The following is a 15,816-nucleotide window of genomic DNA, read 5'->3' on the forward strand; positions in this document are numbered from 1 at the left end:
AGATATGAAAGGATAAAAGGGGAAAAGAATAAAATGCACGTCGGTTTTAAATTCGCAGGCTACCTGCACTGAAGGCGTGTAAAACGAGCACGTGACGGAAAGGCTTCCGTACCCGATGGGTCCAAATCACATGCCCAGCAAAGTAGCCTTAAACCTGGACACACAATGGAGACCATTTGACCCTTTAAAATCATACTACAAGCAGACTTCCAGGCCCAAGAGGTCACACAGTCATGCCCAGCAAAGTAGCTCTGGGCCTGGGCACACTTCACGCAGTTTGACCCTTTAAATAATACTACAACCAGACACATACAGGTGGGCACATATACACAGATACACATTCTGTTTAATTTCTTCACATCTGCAGACTAGAGTAAGCTGAGGGTATAGTGTTCAACCAGGTACTACATAAACAGTATATAGTATATATACAGAGGATATAGTGTTAAACCAGGTACTACATACAGAGTATATAGTATACATACAGAGTATATAGTTTGACCAAAAGATCGTGCTGATCTTTGATCTCCTGGTTCTTCATCTCCAGCGCCACTTTCAGACTCATAATGTCCTCCTCTATGGGCTGGTATAACCCACACACACGAATCATCACTACAGCCAGTACAATGGAAAGGTGGGAATGTGTACTGAATGTGTACTGACTTTATAAGTGAAAGGTGGAGGTACTGGTGGATGTGTACTGACACTAGAAGGGATCTCTACCTGCAGTGACAGTCTGAGCTTCTCAAGTTCTTCCTCCAGAGATTTCTTCTCCTGTTCACAGGCCATTTTCATATCTGCCAGAGCAAGTATCATTACTCCTGGATATAACACAGATTGTATATACTACATAATTACTACTGAATATATAAAATATAATATATATAGTACTATACATATATTAGTATCACTTTTATTGTAGCCTAAAGGCTAACATTCATTATTAGTTATGTTAGTATTATTGCATTTCCATAGTACTTACTCTTGATGGACCTGTTATGCTCCTCCTCCTCCTGCTGTTTCTGCAGGAGCTCTGTCTCCTCCTGCTGCTTGTGTTTCAGCATCTCCTGAAGAACCTGCAGCTCCTTCTGCTTCTGCAACCTCAACTCCTTCAGTTGCTCCAACAAACTGTTCTCCAACTCCTCCTTCTCACTCCGCAAACACTCCAATCGGGCCACAGGCCCCACTAGTGACACAGAACCACACACACACACACACACACACACACACACACACACACACACACACACACAAAGAGAGAGATAAACATGTATAAATGTATAAGAATTTGTGGATAAAATTATTATGAGATTATTCATAATCAAACGACTACACTACACAACCACTTCTTCGTTTTATTTACATATTATACAGATATTTACAGATATTTACATTTTATTTACCCGCGTGCGTCTCTCTTCTCCAAGGTAGCGGAGAGATATGAAAGGATAAAAGGGGAAAAGAATAAAATGCACGTCGGTCTTAAATTCGCAGGCTACCTGCGCTGAAGGCGTGGAAAACGAGCACGTGACGGAAAGGCTTCCGTACCCGATGGGTCCAAATCACATGCCCAGCAAAGTAGCCTTAAACCTGGACACACAATGGAGACCATTTGACCCTTTAAAATCATACGAAAACCAGACTTCCAGGCCCAAGAGGTCACACAGTCATGCCCAGCAAAGTAGCTCTGGGCCTGGGCACACTTCACGCAGTTTGACCCTTTAAATAATACTACAACCAGACTTCCAGGCACAAGACGTCACACAGTCATGCACAGCAAAGTAGCTCTGGGCCTGGGCACACTTCATTCACTTTGTACCTTTAAATCATAGTACTACTACTACCAGACTTCCAGGCCCAAGAGGTCACACAGTCATGCACAGCAAAGTAGCTCTGGGCCTGGGCACACTTCATTCACTTTGTACCTTTAAATCATACTACTACTACTACCAGACTTCCAGGCCCAAGAGGTCAAACACAGTCATGCACAGCAAAGTAGCTCTGGGCCTGGGCACACTTCTATCAATTTGTGCCTTTAAATCATACTACTACTACCAGACTTCCAGGGCCAAGAGGTCACACAGTCATGCACAGCATAGTAGCTCCGGGCCTGGGTACACTTCACGCAGTTTGACCATTTAAATAAAACTAGAAACAGACTTCCTGGCCCAAGAGGTCACACAGTCATGCCCATCAAAGTAGCTCTGGGCCTGGGCACACTTCACGCAGTTTGACCCTTTAAATAATATTACAACCAGACACATACAGGTGCACACATATACACATTCTTTTTAATTTCTTCACATCTGCAGACTAGAGTAAGATGTGGGTATAGTGTTAAACCATGTACTACATAAACAGTATATAGTATATATACAGAGGATATAATGTTAAACCAGGTACTACATACAGAGTATATAGTTTGACCAAAAGTTCGTGCTGATCTTTGATCTCCTGGTTCTTCATCTCCAGCGCCACTTTCAGACTCATAATGTCCTCCTCTATGGGCTGGTATAACACACACACGAATCATCACTACAGCCAGTACAATGGAAAGGTGGGAATGTGTACCGAATGTGTACTGACGTTATAAGTGAAAGGTGGAGGTACTGGTGGATGTGTACTGACACTATAAGGGATCTCTACCTGCAGTGACAGTCTGAGCTTCTCAAGTTCTTCCTCCAGAGATTTCTTCTCCTGTTCACAGGCCATTTTCATATCTGCCAGAGCAAGTATCATTACTGCTGGACATAACACAGATTGTATATACTACATAATTACTACTGAATATATAAAATATAATATATATAGTACTATACATATATTAGTATCACTTTTATTGGAGCCTAAAGGCTAACATTCATTATTAGTTATGTTAGTATTATTGCATTTCCATAGTACTTACTCTTGATGGAACTGTTATGCTCCTCCTCCTCCTGCTGTTTCTGCAGGAGCTCTGTCTCCTCTTGCTGCTTGTGTTTCAGCATCTCCTGAAGAACCTGCAGCTCCTTCTGCTTCTGCAACCTCAACTCCTTCAGCTGCTCCAACATATTGTTCTCCAACTCCTCCTTCTCACACCGCAAACACTCCAATCGGGCCACATGCCCCACTAGTGACACAGAACCACACACACGCACACAGACACACAGACACACACACACACACAGAGAGAGAGAGATAAACATGTATAAATGTATAAGAATTTGTGGATAAAATTATTATGAGATTATTTATAATGAAACGACTACACTACACAACCACTTCTTCCTTTTATTTACATATTATACAGATATTTAGAGATATTTACATTTTATTTACCCGCGTGCGTCTCTCTTCTCCAAGGTAGCGGAGAGATATGAAGGGATAAAAGGGGAAAAGAATAAAATGCACGTCGGTTTTAAATTCGCAGGCTACCTGCGCTGAAGGCGTGGAAAACGAGCACGTGACGGAAAGGCTTCCGTACCCGATGGGTCCAAATCACATGCCCAGCAAAGTAGCCTTAAACCTGGACACACAATGGAGACCATTTGACCCTTTAAAATCATACTACAACCAGACTTCCAGGCCCAAGAGGTCACACAGTCATGCCCAGCAAAGTAGCTCTGGGCCTGGGCACACTTCACGCAGTTTGACCGTTTAAATAAAACTAGAAACAGACTTCCTGGCCCAAGAGGTCACACAGTCATGCCCAGCAAGGTTGCTTTAAACGTGGGCACACTTCAGACCGTTTCACTCTTTAAATCATTCAAAGCACCACATTCCAAGGCCCAAGAGGTCACAAAATCATGCCCATCAAAGTAGCTCTGGGCCTGGGCACACTTCAGGCAGTTTGACCCTTTAAATAATACTACAACCAGACACATACAGGTGCGCACATATACACAGATACACATTCTGTTTAAATTTCTTCACATCTGCAGACTAGAGTAAGCTGAGGGTATAGTGTTAAACCAGGTACTACATAAACAGTATATAGTATATATACAGAGGATATAATGTTAAACCAGGTACTACATACAGAGTATATAGTATACATACAGAGTATATAGTTTGACCAAAAGATCGTGCTGATCTTTGATCTCCTGGTTCTTCATCTCCAGCGCCACTTTCAGACTCATAATGTCCTCCTCTATGGGCTGGTATAACACACACACGAATCATCACTACAACCAGTACAATGGAAAGGTGGGAATGTGTACCGAATGTGTACTGACGTTATAAGTGAAAGGTGGAGGTCCTGGTGGATGTGTACTGACACTATAAGGGATCTCTACCTGCAGTGACAGTCTGAGCTTCTCAAGTTCTTCCTCCAGAGATTTCTTCTCCTGTTCACAGGCCATTTTCATATCTGCCAGAGCAAGTATCATTACTGCTGGACATAACACAGATTGTATATACTACATAATTACTACTGAATATATAAAATATAATATATATAGTACTATACATATATTAGTATCACTTTTATTGGAGCCTAAAGGCTAACATTCATTATTAGTTATGTTAGTATTATTGCATTTCCATAGTACTTACTCTTGATGGACCTGTTATGCTCCTCCTCCTCCTGCTGTTTCTGCAGGAGGTCTGTCTCCTCTTGCTGCTTGTGTTTCAGCATCTCCTGAAGAACCTGCAGCTCCTTCTGCTTCTGCAACCTCAACTCCTTCAGCTGCTCCAACATATTGTTCTCCAACTCCTCCTTCTCACACCGCAAACACTCCAATCGGGCCACATGCCCCACTAGTGACACAGAACCACACACACACACACAGACACACAGACACACACACACACACACACAGAGAGAGAGATAAACATGTATAAATGTATAAGAATTTGTGGATAAAATTACTATGAGATTATTTATAATCAAAAGACTACACTACACAACCACATCTTCCTTTTATTTACATATTATACAGATATGTAGAGATATTTACATTTTATTTACAAGCGTGCGTCTCTCTTCTCCACGGTAGCGGAGAGATATGAAAGGATAAAAGGGGAAAAGAATAAAATGCACGTCGGTCTTAAATTCGCAGGCTACCTGCGCTGAAGGCGTGGAAAACGAGCACGTGACGGAAAGGCTTCCGTACCCGATGGGTCCAAATCACATGCCCAGCAAAGTAGCCTTAAACCTGGACACACAATGGAGACCATTTGACCCTTTAAAATCATACGAAAACCAGACTTCCAGGCCCAAGAGGTCACACAGTCATGCCCAGCAAAGTAGCTCTGGGCCTGGGCACACTTCACGCAGTTTGACCCTTTAAATAATACTACAACCAGACTTCCAGGCACAAGACGTCACACAGTCATGCACAGCAAAGTAGCTCTGGGCCTGGGCACACTTCATTCACTTTGTACCTTTAAATCATACTACTACTACTACCAGACTTCCAGGCCCAAGAGGTCACACAGTCATGCACAGCAAAGTAGCTCTGGGCCTGGGCACACTTCATTCACTTTGTACCTTTAAATCATACTACTACTACTACCAGACTTCCAGGCCCAAGAGGTCAAACACAGTCATGCACAGCAAAGTAGCTCTGGGCCTGGGCACACTTCTATCAATTTGTGCCTTTAAATCATACTACTACTACCAGACTTCCAGGGCCAAGAGGTCACACAGTCATGCACAGCAAAGTAGCTCCGGGCCTGGGTACACTTCACGCAGTTTGACCATTTAAATAAAACTAGAAACAGACTTCCTGGCCCAAGAGGTCACACAGTCATGCCCATCAAAGTAGCTCTGGGCCTGGGCACACTTCACGCAGTTTGACCCTTTAAATAATATTACAACCAGACACATACAGGTGCACACATATACACATTCTTTTTAATTTCTTCACATCTGCAGACTAGAGTAAGATGTGGGTATAGTGTTAAACCATGTACTACATAAACAGTATATAGTATATATACAGAGGATATAATGTTAAACCAGGTACTACATACAGAGTATATAGTTTGACCAAAAGTTCGTGCTGATCTTTGATCTCCTGGTTCTTCATCTCCAGCGCCACTTTCAGACTCATAATGTCCTCCTCTATGGGCTGGTATAACACACACACGAATCATCACTACAGCCAGTACAATGGAAAGGTGGGAATGTGTACCGAATGTGTACTGACGTTATAAGTGAAAGGTGGAGGTACTGGTGGATGTGTACTGACACTATAAGGGATCTCTACCTGCAGTGACAGTCTGAGCTTCTCAAGTTCTTCCTCCAGAGATTTCTTCTCCTGTTCACAGGCCATTTTCATATCTGCCAGAGCAAGTATCATTACTGCTGGACATAACACAGATTGTATATACTACATAATTACTACTGAATATATAAAATATAATATATATAGTACTATACATATATTAGTATCACTTTTATTGGAGCCTAAAGGCTAACATTCATTATTAGTTATGTTAGTATTATTGCATTTCCATAGTACTTACTCTTGATGGAACTGTTATGCTCCTCCTCCTCCTGCTGTTTCTGCAGGAGCTCTGTCTCCTCTTGCTGCTTGTGTTTCAGCATCTCCTGAAGAACCTGCAGCTCCTTCTGCTTCTGCAACCTCAACTCCTTCAGCTGCTCCAACATATTGTTCTCCAACTCCTCCTTCTCACACCGCAAACACTCCAATCGGGCCACATGCCCCACTAGTGACACAGAACCACACACACACACACAGACACACAGACACACACACACACACAGAGAGAGAGATAAACATGTATAAATGTATAAGAATTTGTGGATAAAATTATTATGAGATTATTTATAATGAAACGACTACACTACACAACCACTTCTTCCTTTTATTTACATATTATACAGATATTTAGAGATATTTACATTTTATTTACCCGCGTGCGTCTCTCTTCTCCAAGGTAGCGGAGAGATATGAAGGGATAAAAGGGGAAAAGAATAAAATGCACGTCGGTTTTAAATTCGCAGGCTACCTGCGCTGAAGGCGTGGAAAACGAGCACGTGACGGAAAGGCTTCCGTACCCGATGGGTCCAAATCACATGCCCAGCAAAGTAGCCTTAAACCTGGACACACAATGGAGACCATTTGACCCTTTAAAATCATACTACAACCAGACTTCCAGGCCCAAGAGGTCACACAGTCATGCCCAGCAAAGTAGCTCTGGGCCTGGGCACACTTCACGCAGTTTTACCGTTTAAATAAAACTAGAAACAGACACATACAGGTGCGCACATATACACAGAAACACATTTTGTTTAATTTCTTCACATCTGCAGACTAGAGTAAGCTGAGGGTATAGTGTTAAACCAGGTACTACATAAACAGTATATAGTATATATACAGAGGATATAATGTTAAACCAGGTACTACATACAGAGTATATAGTATACATACAGAGTATATAGTTTGACCAAAAGATCGTGCTGATCTTTGATCTCCTGGTTCTTCATCTCCAGCGCCACTTTCAGACTCATAATGTCCTCCTCTATGGGCTGGTATAACACACACACGAATCATCACTACAGCCAGTACAATGGAAAGGTGGGAATGTGTACTGAATGTGTACTGACGTTATAAGTGAAAGTTGGAGCTACTGGTGGATGTGTACTGACACTATAAGGGATCTCTACCTGCAGTGACAGTCTGAGCTTCTCAAGTTCTTCCTCCAGAGATTTCTTCTCCTGTTCACAGGCCATTTTCATATCTGCCAGAGCATGTATCATTACTGCTGGATATAACACAGATTGTATATACTACATAATTACTACTGAATATATAAAATATAATATATATAGTACTATACATATATTAGTATCACTTTTATTGGAGCCTAAAGGCTAACATTGATTATTAGTTATGTTAGTATTATTGCATTTACATACTACTTACTCTTGATGGACCTGTTATGCTCCTCCTCCTCCTGCTGTTTCTGCAGGAGCTCTGTCTCCTCCTGCTGCTTGTGTTTCAGCATCTCCTGAAGAACCTGCAGCTCCTTCTGCTTCTGCAACCTCAACTCCTTCAGCTGCTCCAACAAACTGTTCTCCAACTCCTCCTTCTCACACCGCAAACACTCCAATCGGGCCACAGGCCCCACTAGTGACACAGAACCACACACACACACAGACACAGACACACACACACACACACACACACACACACACACACACACAGAGTGAGATAAACATGTATAAATGTATAAGAATTTGTGGATAAAATTATTATGAGATTATTTATAATCAAACGACTACACTACACAACCACTTCTTCCTTTTATTTACATATTATACAGATATTTACAGATATTTACATTTTATTTACCCGCATGCGTCTCTCTTCTCCAAGGTAGGGGAGAGATATGAAAGGATAAAAGGGGAAAAGAATAAAATGCAAGTAGGTTTTAAATTCGCAGGCTACGTGCGCTGAAGGCGTGGAAAACGAGCACGTGACGGAAAGGCTTCCGTACCCGATGGTTCCAAATCACATGCCCAGCAAAGTAGCCTTAAACCTGGACACACAATGGAGACCATTTGACCCTTTAAAATCATACTACAAGCAGACTTCCAGGCCCAAGAGGTCACACAGTCATGCCCAGCAAAGTACCTCTGGGCCTGGGCACACTTCACGCAGTTTGACCGTTTAAATAAAACTAGAAACAGACTTCCTGGCCCAAGAGGTCACACAGTCATGCCCAGCAAGGTTGCTTTAAACGTGGGCACACTTCAGACCGTTTCACTCTTTAAATCATTCAAAGCACCACATTCCAAGGCCCAAGAGGTCACAAAATCATGCCCATCAAAGTAGCTCTGGGCCTGGGCACACTTCAGGCAGTTTGACCCTTTAAATAATACTACAACCAGACACATACAGGTGCGCACATATACACAGATACACATTCTGTTTAAATTTCTTCACATCTGCAGACTAGAGTAAGCTGAGGGTATAGTGTTAAACCAGGTACTACATAAACAGTATATAGTATATATACAGAGGATATAATGTTAAACCAGGTACTACATACAGAGTATATAGTATACATACAGAGTATATAGTTTGACCAAAAGATCGTGCTGATCTTTGATCTCCTGGTTCTTCATCTCCAGCGCCACTTTCAGACTCATAATGTCCTCCTCTATGGGCTGGTATAACACACACACGAATCATCACTACAGCCAGTACAATGGAAAGGTGGGAATGTGTACCGAATGTGTACTGACGTTATAAGTGAAAGGTGGAGGTACTGGTGGATGTGTACTGACACTATAAGGGATCTCTACCTGCAGTGACAGTCTGAGCTTCTCAAGTTCTTCCTCCAGAGATTTCTTCTCCTGTTCACAGGCCATTTTCATATCTGCCAGAGCAAGTATCATTACTGCTGGACATAACACAGATTGTATATACTACATAATTACTACTGAATATATAAAATATAATATATATAGTACTATACATATATTAGTATCACTTTTATTGGAGCCTAAAGGCTAACATTCATTATTAGTTATGTTAGTATTATTGCATTTCCATAGTACTTACTCTTGATGGACCTGTTATGCTCCTCCTCCTCCTGCTGTTTCTGCAGGAGGTCTGTCTCCTCTTGCTGCTTGTGTTTCAGCATCTCCTGAAGAACCTGCAGCTCCTTCTGCTTCTGCAACCTCAACTCCTTCAGCTGCTCCAACATATTGTTCTCCAACTCCTCCTTCTCACACCGCAAACACTCCAATCGGGCCACATGCCCCACTAGTGGCACAGAACCACACACACACACACAGACACAGACACACACACAGACACACACAAAGACACACACAAAGACACACACAAAGACACACACACACACACAAAGAGAGAGATAAACATGTATAAATGTAAAAGAATTTGTGAATAAAATTATTATGAGATTATTTATAATCAAACGACTACACTACACAACCACTTCTTCCTTTTATTTACATATTATACAGATATTTACAGATATTTACATTTTATTTACCCGCGTGCGTCTCTCTTCTCCAAGGTAGTGGAGAGATATGAAAGGATAAAACGGAAAAGAATAAAATGCACGTCGGTTTTAAATTCGCAGGCTACCTGCGCTGAAGGCGTGGAAAACAAGAACGTGACGGAAAGGCTTCCGTACCCGATGGGTCCAAATCACATGCCCATCAAAGTAGCCTTAAACCTGGACACACAATGGAGACCATTTGACCCTTTAAAATCATACTACAACCAGACTTCCATGCCCAAGAGGTCACACAGTCATGCCCAGCAAAGTAGCTCTGGGCCTGGGCACACTTCACGCAGTTTGACCGTTTAAATAAAACTAGAAACAGACTTCCTGGCCCAAGAGGTCACACAGTCATGCCCAGCAAGGTTACTTTAAACGTGAGCACACTTCAGACCGTTTCACTCTTTAAATCGTTCAAAGCACCACATTTCAAGGCCCAAGAGGTCACACAGTCATGCCCAGCAAAGTAGCTCTGGGCCTGGGCACACTTCATGCAATTTGACCCTTTAAATAATACTACAACCAGACTTCCAGGCACAAGAGGTCACACAGTCATGCCCAGCAAGGTTACTTTAAACGTGGGCACATTTCAGACCGTTTCACTCTTTAAATCATTCAAAGCACCACATTTCAAGGCCCAAGAGGTCACAGAATCATGCCCATCAAAGTAGCTCTGGGCCTGGGCACACTTCACGCAGTTTGACCCTTTAAATAATATTACAACCAGACACATACAGGTGCGCACATATACACAGATACACATTCTGTTTAATTTCTTCACATCTGCAGACTAGAGTAAGCTGAGGGTATAGTGTTAAACCAGGTACTACATAAACAGTATTTAGTATATATACAGAGGATATAGTGTTAAACCAGGTACTACATACAGAGTATATAGTATACATACAGAGTATATAGTTTGACCAAAAGATCGTGCTGATCTTTGATCTCCTGGTTCTTCATCTACAGCACCACTTTCAGACTCATAATGTCCTCCTCTATGGGCTGGTATAACCCACAGACACGAATCATCACTACAGCCAGTACAATGGAAAGGTGGGAATGTGTACTGAATGTGTACTGACGTTATAAGTGAAAGGTGGAGGTACTGGTGGATGTGTACTGACACTATAAGGGATCTCTACCTGCAGTGACAGTCTGAGCTTCTCAAGTTCTTCCTCCAGAGATTTCTTCTCCTGTTCACAGGCCATTTTCATATCTGCCAGAGCAAGTATCATTACTGCTGGATATAACATAGATTGTATATACTACATAATTACTACTGAATATATAAAATATAATATATATAGTACTATACATATATTAGTATCACTTTTATTGGAGCCTAAAGGCTAGCATTCATTATTAGTTATGTTAGTATTATTGCATTTCCATAGTACTTACTCTTGATGGACCTGTTATGCTCCTCCTCCTCCTGCTGTTTCTGCAGGAGCTCTGTCTCCTCCTGCTGCTTGTGTTTCAGCATCTCCTGAAGAACCTGCAGCTCCTTCTGCTTCTGCAACCTCAACTCCTTCAGCTGCTCCAACAAACTGTTCTCCAACTCCTCCTTCTCACACCGCAAACACTCCAATCGGGCCACAGGCCCCACTAGTGACACAGAACCACACACACACACACAGACACAGACACACACACAGACACACACAAAGACACACACAAAGACACACACAAAGACACACACACACACACAAAGAGAGAGATAAACATGTATAAATGTAAAAGAATTTGTGAATAAAATTATTATGAGATTATTTATAATCAAACGACTACACTACACAACCACTTCTTCCTTTTATTTACATATTATACAGATATTTACAGATATTTACATTTTATTTACCCGCGTGCGTCTCTCTTCTCCAAGGTAGTGGAGAGATATGAAAGGATAAAACGGAAAAGAATAAAATGCACGTCGGTTTTAAATTCGCAGGCTACCTGCGCTGAAGGCGTGGAAAACAAGAACGTGACGGAAAGGCTTCCGTACCCGATGGGTCCAAATCACATGCCCATCAAAGTAGCCTTAAACCTGGACACACAATGGAGACCATTTGACCCTTTAAAATCATACTACAACCAGACTTCCATGCCCAAGAGGTCACACAGTCATGCCCAGCAAAGTAGCTCTGGGCCTGGGCACACTTCACGCAGTTTGACCGTTTAAATAAAACTAGAAACAGACTTCCTGGCCCAAGAGGTCACACAGTCATGCCCAGCAAGGTTACTTTAAACGTGAGCACACTTCAGACCGTTTCACTCTTTAAATCGTTCAAAGCACCACATTTCAAGGCCCAAGAGGTCACACAGTCATGCCCAGCAAAGTAGCTCTGGGCCTGGGCACACTTCATGCAATTTGACCCTTTAAATAATACTACAACCAGACTTCCAGGCACAAGAGGTCACACAGTCATGCCCAGCAAGGTTACTTTAAACGTGGGCACATTTCAGACCGTTTCACTCTTTAAATCATTCAAAGCACCACATTTCAAGGCCCAAGAGGTCACAGAATCATGCCCATCAAAGTAGCTCTGGGCCTGGGCACACTTCACGCAGTTTGACCCTTTAAATAATACTACAACCAGACACATACAGGTGCGCACATATACACAGATACACATTCTGTTTAATTTCTTCACATCTGCAGACTAGAGTAAGCTGAGGGTATAGTGTTAAACCAGGTACTACATAAACAGTATTTAGTATATATACAGAGGATATAGTGTTAAACCAGGTACTACATACAGAGTATATAGTATACATACAGAGTATATAGTTTGACCAAAAGATCGTGCTGATCTTTGATCTCCTGGTTCTTCATCTACAGCACCACTTTCAGACTCATAATGTCCTCCTCTATGGGCTGGTATAACCCACAGACACGAATCATCACTACAGCCAGTACAATGGAAAGGTGGGAATGTGTACTGAATGTGTACTGACGTTATAAGTGAAAGGTGGAGGTACTGGTGGATGTGTACTGACACTATAAGGGATCTCTACCTGCAGTGACAGTCTGAGCTTCTCAAGTTCTTCCTCCAGAGATTTCTTCTCCTGTTCACAGGCCATTTTCATATCTGCCAGAGCAAGTATCATTACTGCTGGATATAACATAGATTGTATATACTACATAATTACTACTGAATATATAAAATATAATATATATAGTACTATACATATATTAGTATCACTTTTATTGGAGCCTAAAGGCTAACATTCATTATTAGTTATGTTAGTATTATTGCATTTCCATAGTACTTACTCTTGATGGACCTGTTATGCTCCTCCTCCTCCTGCTGTTTCTGCAGGAGCTCTGTCTCCTCCTGCTGCTTGTGTTTCAGCATCTCCTGAAGAACCTGCAGCTCCTTCTGCTTCTGCAACTTCAACTCCTTCAGCTGCTCCAACAAACTGTTCTCCAACTCCTCCTTCTCACACCGCAAACACTCCAATCGGGCCACAGGCCCCACTAGTGACACAGAACCACACACACACACACACACACAAAGAGAGAGATAAACATGTATAAATGTATAAGAATTTGTGGATAAAATTATTATGAGATTATTTATAATCAAACGACTACACTACACAACCACATCTTCCTTTTATTTACATATTATACAGATATTTATAGATATTTACATTTTATTTACCCGCGTGCATCTCTCTTCTCCAAGGTAGCGGAGAGATATGAAAGGATAAAAGGGGAAAAGAATAAAATGCACGTCGGTTTTAAATTCGCAGGCTACCTGCGCTGAAGGCGTGGAAAACGAGCACGTGACGGAAAGGCTTCCGTACCCGATGGGTCCAAATCACATGCCCAGCAAAGTAGCCTTAAACCTGGACACACAATGGAGAGCATTTGACCCTTTAAAATCATACTACAACCAGACTTCCAGGCCCAAGAGGTCACACAGCCATGCCCAGCAAAGTAGCTCTGGGCCTGGGCACACTTCACGCAGTTTGACCGTTTAAATAAAACTAGAAACAGACTTCCTGGCCCAAGAGGTCACAGTCATACCCAGCAAAGTACGTTTAAACCTGGAAACAAATCAGATCCTTTCTGTCATTCAAAGGAATGGGCCTGCAACTCACAACCACATCCCCAGTGAAGCGCACCGTCACCCAGCCACACTACCCCACCTTGCCCGTCCTGGAACAACCACACCTCCAGGGCAACACATGCCAATCTCTCATGCCCAGCAAACTGCAACCTCACGCAGCCAGGCCACACACTGTCTCCCCTTGTACCGTCCAAGGACAAACTCCTCCACAAACCTGGTGTTCACGCGCACACACGCAATTACAACGAATTGGTGGAGAACTTTGAAACAAACGTGCTGACTTTGAATACTCACATCTAGGCTGGGCCAGGTCCAAATGGCCTGCAGCTCGGTGCGCATTAACTGCTTGACTGTCCGTCACGAACGCCACCTGCCAAGCGTTCGTTCCGTCCCTGGCGGATTTTAAAAAATCGTAGCGTGAGAACGATGGGTCCGATCCGCGTGCCGCTTAAAGGCGATTACAGGGGAGATGCAAACCTTTCCAAAGAGCCATGAAAAGACTTTCTACTCTCAAGGAGACAAGAGATATTAAGCCGCAATGACGTCCGACGCGCGCATTTTCTCCGACGCGCAACACATTTAAAAAAATCATAGCGTGAAAACCGTGGGTTCGATCCGCGTGCCGCTCGAAGGCGATTACAGGGGAGATGCAGCCCTTTCCAAAGAGGCATGAACAGACTTCCTACTCCCAACGAGACAAGAGATATTAAGCCGCAATGACGTCCTACGCGCGCATTTATTGCGCCGCGCACCACATTTAAAAAATCGTAGCGTGAGAACGGTGGGTCCGATCCGCGTGCCGCTTAAAGGCGATTACAGGGGAGATGCAGCCCTTTCCAAAGAGCCATGAACAGACTTTCTACTCCCAAGGAGACCAGAGATATTAACAGAAAAAGCGTTACGCTCCAGTCGGATGAGCGAGAAACGCTTGTACAATTGCAACGAATTGGAGGAGAAAGTTTAAACAAACGCGCTGACTTTGAACGCTCACATCTAGGCCGGGCCAGGTCCAAATGGCCTGCAACTCGGCGCGCATCACCTCCATGACTGTCCCTAACGAACGCCACCTGCCACGCTTTCGGCCCGTCCCTAGAGGCATTAAAAAATCGTAGCGTGATAACGATGGTTCCGATCCGCGTGCCGCGCGAAGGCGATTACAGGGGAGATGCAGCCCTTTCCAAAGAGCCATGAACAGACTTTCTACTCCCAAGGAGCCCAAAGATATTAAGCCGCAAATACGTCCTACGCGCGTCTTTTCTACGCCGCGCACCACATTTAAAAAATCGTAGCGTAAGAACGGTGGGTCCGATCCGCGTGCCGCTTAAAGGCGATTACAGGGGAGACGCAACCCTTTCCAAAGAGCCATGAAAAGACTTTCTACTCTCAAGGAGACAAGAGATATTAAGCCGAAATGACGTCCGACACGCGCATTTTCTCCGCCGCGCACCACATTTAAAAAAATCATAGCGTGAAAACCGTGGGTTCGATCCGCGTGCCGCTCGAAGTCGATTACAGGGGAGATGCAGCCCTTTCCAAAGAGGCATGAACAGACTTCCTACTCCCAAGGAGCCCAAAGATATTAAGCCGCAAATACGTCCTACGCGCGTCTTTTCTACGCCGCGCACCACATTTAAAAAATCGTAGCGTAAGAACGGTGGGTCCGATCCGCGTGCCGCTTAAAGGCGATTACAGGGGAGATGCAACCCTTTCCAAAGAGCCATGAACAGACTTCCTACTCCCAAGGAGACAA

This window comes from Electrophorus electricus, chromosome 9 (genome assembly GCF_041902795.1).
Source record: "Electrophorus electricus isolate QZ-2024a chromosome 9, ASM4190279v1, whole genome shotgun sequence".
Classification (NCBI taxonomy): Eukaryota; Metazoa; Chordata; class Actinopteri; order Gymnotiformes; family Gymnotidae; genus Electrophorus; species Electrophorus electricus.